Raw genomic sequence first — 6,452 nt, 5'->3', positions numbered from 1 at the left:
ATTCAGGGAAAATTTACAGAACGGGTTTTCGAGTTCTGGAACTCGAGATATGATTTTTAAGGTGACAGTGATGCAGTTTGCCAGCTTGTCTGGAAATGTTAAAAATAGTCTGTGTGACACATGAGAGTTGGTCTGAGAACCCCTCGTGTCCGACTCCGGCGACGGTATCGGGAACGGGGTGTTACAAAGCTTTGCTTCCAACCAATGATCTATTGTTGCAAATTAGCCCTGTGAAGCTTGATGGACATAATTACCTTACTTGGTCAAGGTCCTATTTGTTGTTTATCAAGGTTCGTGGCTTGTAGGGTACCCCATCGGTAAATCGTCAAAATCTGAACTCATTGGTTCAACCTTTAGTTAGTGGTTTCAACGAACTTTCTTATTATGGCATGACTTATCAACACTATGCAACCCCATATTTCCAAAACCTATTTGCTATTTGATACTACGAAAAAGATTTGGAATGCTACTGCTCTCACCTACTCACATGTTGAGAATGATGCGCAAATTTTTGAGATTCATAATAAGTCTATGGTAAAAAATAAGGGGAGTTAACGATTTCTTAATATTTCGTTAAATTAAGTGGGTTGTGGTAGGAATCTAATTACTATCAAGATTTTCAAGCGAATTGTGCCAAGGATGCAGAAAAATTTCAGAAGATGGTGAAAAAGAAGCGTTTGTTTGTTTTCTTGACTGGGTTGAATATTGGGTATGATTAGATTAGGGTTCAAGTTCTTGGCAAGGTTCTGTTCCTTTTTCTTCATATGGAATACTCTTATGTACAACAGGAGGAGAGTCATCATGGTGTTATGTTCTATAATCCACCTTTAGAGAAAGCTGGCCTCATTACTAACCAGGATGGTCTATCGGGTGGTAAGTCTACCAAGGATCACTTGACGTGTAAATATTGTGGTAAGCCTCGACACACTAAAGATTCATGTTAGAAGTTGCATGGTCGTTCCACTTGTGATCATCATGGAAAACGAAGGGTAATTCTCGGCCTCAGGCAAATTTGTCAGATTTTGTGACAATAAAGAATAGGTCCACTTCTGTTTGAAGTTTTACCTCGAACAAGATTCAACATCTTCGACGCTTCTTGTCTCAATTAGACTTTAGCTCGATTGCCAAGTCTAATCATGAAAACTCAGGTACTGTTTTAACTACTCCATCTATTTCTGACTCTTGGATTATTGATTCCGGTGCAAATGGACATATGACAGGGTCAAACAAAAGCTTACTTAACTATACTACTTTCCCATCTAAAGTTGTGGCTTGCTATTGACTCCCTTACCTTCATCTCTGAAATAGGTTCTATAACACCCCTAACTCGTATCCGTCACCGAAATAGGGTTACAGAGCATTACCAATTTTTAAAGATGAATTACAATTAATTCATGTCTTTTACTATTTATATTCAAAACAAATCTCAATCATGTTGTCCCTTAAATGGACCCTCAAAGTCCTATTTATACATTAGAAACAAGTCAGGACTAAACTGAAAAATTAGAGAATTGTTCGTAAAATTTCAAAAATTTTCCTAGGTGCAGGGGTATACGCTCGTGTGGGTAGGCCATGTGGTTGACACGGCCAAGTGACACGTCCATGTCTCAGGCCATGTGGGCATTTAGTTTGAGGCATACGGTCGTGTGTCAGCCCATGTTCATACCCATGTAACTCTCTGACTTGTGTCACACGGCCAACCACACACCCGTGTGCCAGGTTATGTGGACAATTTAATTTTCAAAAACTAGGTGCAGGATTCACACGGCCAAGACACACGCCTCTATGCTAGACCATGTGTCACACACGGTTGAGACACACACCCATATCTCTACCCGTGCGAACAATTCGAAGCATTCTATTTCTAAATTTTTAGGATGCAGAGGACATACAGCCAAACAACACGTCTATGCGCATGGCCGTGTGTCATACACGGTTGAGACACACGCCCGTGTGTCTACCTGTGTGGACGAAAATAGGCCAATTTCAAGGTCGCTTTTCTCACCTAATTTTGCCTTCAACCTACAACAATCTTTAAACATTTTTACCAACCAATCTAAGACATTATAACCTAGCCCAAATTCAATCTTATGCACAATATATCACTTCTTAAATGCATTTATCCAATTTACTTATTTGGCCATATTAACATATATATATTTGACCAAATCATGCATTCTTAAACATACTTGTATAATGCCCATCATTAATCCATTATAATACACATATCAAACATGTTAATACCTTATATAATTACATCAAAATGTACCAAATACTAGCCATTCCAATGGCTGGTTAGAACCAAAACATTAGTGTGCCAACTTGGCTAATTTATCTATACATGCCATTATAATCAAAATAAAATTTATTTTTTATACCAAAACGAGCTGAAGGATTGTAACAGCCCGATTTTGGGCCTAGTTGGAATAATGGTTTCGGGACCACAAACCAGACGAGGAAAACTTTATTTTTATTATATTTTAATGGTCTACAATTTCACGGAATGATTTCGTGAAAATTTCGTTCAAAAACTTTGACGTTTGGGCACTCAAATTAGTCAAAAGGACTAAATTATAAAAAGTGCAAAGGTTGAGTTCTACATGTTAGAGGTGTCCAATTGTTTTAAAATTTTACATTGGAGGTCCTTATATGGTAGTTAGACCATTGTTTAAGTTGGTGGACAAAAATGGACATGGTTAGGCATGTTTCCAAAGTTTTTCATTAAGGGCATTTTGGTGATTTAGTTATTAAAATGAATTAAAAACAAAATTAAAAGCCAATTTTTGTCCATCTTCAAACCCTTGGCCAAAAATTTCATGGAGAAACCATGGCTAGGGTTTTTCAAGCTTCCAAGCTCGATTGTAAGTCCGTTCTAGCCCTGTTTTTAATGATTTTTAGGTTTTTAAAATCCTCGTAACAAGATCTATCTATTTCTATAATTTGAGATATGGTTAAATTCTAGGGTTTTGACCCATGATGAATATATGTGTATTTTGATGTTTAATGGTAGAAAATGCATGTTTATGGCTAGAGAAACAACTTTTACCAAGAGATTTTCAGTGAAAATGCATAAAATGACCTATTTGTAAAAGTTATGAAATATGTGTTAAAAATCTGATTTAATGAAAAATTGGGGCTACTATAAGCATGAAAATGATTCAGCTATGCATGGGTAGTAAAGAAATTGAACACATTTCATTTTACGATCCTAGGGACTAAAATGTAAATATGTGAAACTTTAGCGGTAAAAACATAATTTTTTCATAATGTGATTTTTGGATCACATTGAATAATGGGACTAATAAATAGACTAAATATGATATTATAGATCAAAGAAAATGAGGTTTGGACCTAGAATGGGGGAAAAATGAGAAATTGACGAGTAGGTCCCTTTTTGCCATTTTGGTATTGAGGTAAGTTCATATGTGAATTATGCATTATTATGTTTGTATTTTAAATATTTTAAATGCTTTGTTAATGTATGGAATGAATCATTAATTCTATGGATGCAATTGACAAGTTCCGATAAGTGTGAAAAATCTCGTTTAAACTTTAGGAATAGAATAGGATATGAGTGACCTGTCACTAGGAACCCTGTGATTTATGAGCTCATGATATATGTGATATATGTTTATGTGGTTTTGGGTGCTAGTCTTGTACGTCCTATTGGTGGCTGGGTAGTCCAGCATGTGTTGCGGATACCTAACAGCTTGTGTGAGCAGCCTGGGTAGTTACGTGCTAACCGACAGCTTATGTGAGCAGATCCGTGAGTAGCTCGAGAATGAGCCTTCATGTGTTATGAGATATGAGGTAGCTTTCATTACATATGAGGTACATATGAACAAGAATTTCTAAGTATCCTTTAGTATTCCGAGTGCTTCAATGAGTACATCAATGATGAGATAAAAAAGGTATAAATATGTTACGAGATGGTACAGGTATAAACAACAACTCATGAGTAAAGAGCTCGGTGTGTGATGAACATTCGATAAGAATGTATTCGAGTAAGTTACGCTTGAGAAATATCGATAACCTTATGAATATTGATTTACACTTAAGATGAATGGATACATTGTAACACCACTTACTCGTGTTTGACGCTGGGACAGGGTACGAGGCTTACTGGACTTAAACATAAAGAATCATACAAAATCGTGCCATAAAATTTCATCCAATTTAAAACCATTCATACATATGCAAATTGTCCCTTATATCGGTTTACGAGGCCCAAAACATACATCGAAAGTAGTTCGGCACTAATTTTGGAACTTTAGAAACTTTGGAAAAACTTAGAAAATTTTCCTACTTTGGAGAGTCACACGCCCGTGTGGGTAGGCCATGTGGCCACACATGCCCGTGTGGCTTGGGAAACGCCTGTGTCCTCAGCCCGTGTAACTATCTGATTATGACATCATTACCCAAATAAGATCACATGGTTAAGTTACACGCCCGTGTGCTTAGGCCGTGTGGCGAATTAAATTCCAAAATTAAATGCAGACTACAAACGGCCTGGGCACATGTCTATGTCCTAAGGCAGTGTCCTCGACACAGTTAAGACACATGGCCGTGTCTCTGCCCGTGTGTTTACTACTGAGCATTCTGTTTCACCTAATTAGGGTGCAGGGGACACATGGTCGAATCACACGCCCATGGGGCAGACCGTGTGTCATACACGGCCTAGACACACGCCGCGTGTCTACCCTGTGGACAACTTTGAGGCTATTTTCCAAGGCATTTGCTACCTTTAAATGCTCACTCACTCATACATTTTTGTTGGCATGCAACATAGTATATTTAGTCACTCAAATACTCATAAACATGATTAATCCATGACTTTGTAATGTTAACATATCACCCATCCAACCATCATGCTTTCATATGGCATTCCACACCAATTTCATATTTATTCATCATGATAAACCTACTTTCAATTTACTCAATTATACCATAGCTTTGGTTATAATTATTAGCCATAATTCATTCATTAAGCATATATGCCATCCATCTCGTATATCATCCACAAGAAACAACATCAAGCATAATACATTGCATGCATGCATAATTAACTAGGGTTACAACCCAAATAATCAATATGAACCATATCACATGGCTATATACAAAATGAAAAAAATATTACCATAAGCCAATACATTTGGCTAAACAATATGACATATAACAAAAAGACCAAGTCCCTATACATGTCATACTCAACATGTTGAGACTAACTATACCTAATTTTCCAATTGATAGTGTGATTGAAAACTCCGACGTCTTTCTATTCCCAAGCTAGCTTGGCGACACTATAAGAAAAGGGAAAGGAAAAGGGGTAAGCTTTAAAGCTTAGTAAGCTCACAAGCAAATAAAATGTAATTTAAACAAGCATTAATCATACATTTAACATAATGAACATAATTTTTCATTTTATTATCAAATCACTAAAATTTATTCTTCATATATATATTCTTACCACAAGTTCATCATATCCCATGGTATTCTCATGAGTTAGATGTACATACCTGTGCCCACTTGCACATAATAACTTTCTCGTCGTTGACGTATTCATTAAGATTACCCATTGAACTTCTCTTTGAACTACCTGTTGAACACTTGGAATACCATCGGATACATCGGAATCTCACACCTAAGTGCCCCATATGTAGCCATCGTTACCTCATATCACAGATCACATGTTGCTCACTTTTGAGCTACTCACGGGTCTATTCACTCGAGCTGTCGGTCAAGATGTAGCTACAAGGGATACTCACACTAGCTGTTAGGTATCTGCAACACATGCTGGGCTACCTAGCCACCAGTAGAACATACAAGACCAGCACCCAGAACTCCATAACATGTGACACATATATCATGAGCTCAGACCACATAACTCATTAGCTTAGATCGCATAGTCCCTAATGACATGTCACTTGTATCCTAAACTATTCCTAAGGTTCAGACGAGATTCTTCGATACCACATTTCCATTAAACTTGCTTGTAATGTCGATTTCAATTTCCATAACACCAATTGCATACTCATGGAATAATCAAAGCATAATTCATAATAAAATTTAAGCATTAAACACATGATACAAAATCACATTAATTATATATGTACTTACCATATATATAATATTAAAGCATTTAAAATATGGTACATATTGCATAATTTGCATATGAACTTACCTCGGTATAAAATGATAGAAACGAGCCTAATCCTCATAAACCTTGTTTTCCCCCTAATCAAGACCCCAATCACGTTTTTCTTGATCTATAATGCCAAGTTTAGCTTGTCCAATACACACATTGTTGGAATTGACCCATAATTCATACTTCGTTAAAATTACCTTTTTACCCCTAACTTTTCATTTATTTACACTTTTGCCCCTAGGCTCGTAAAATGAAATGCATGAATTTTCATGTTTACCCAAGCCTAGCCGATTCATATTCTAACTCA

Source organism: Gossypium arboreum, chromosome 8 (assembly GCF_025698485.1).
Source record: "Gossypium arboreum isolate Shixiya-1 chromosome 8, ASM2569848v2, whole genome shotgun sequence".
Taxonomy (NCBI): Eukaryota; Viridiplantae; Streptophyta; class Magnoliopsida; order Malvales; family Malvaceae; genus Gossypium; species Gossypium arboreum.
The sequence above is the reverse complement of the archived record's forward strand: the minus strand, read 5'-3'. Positions refer to the sequence as shown.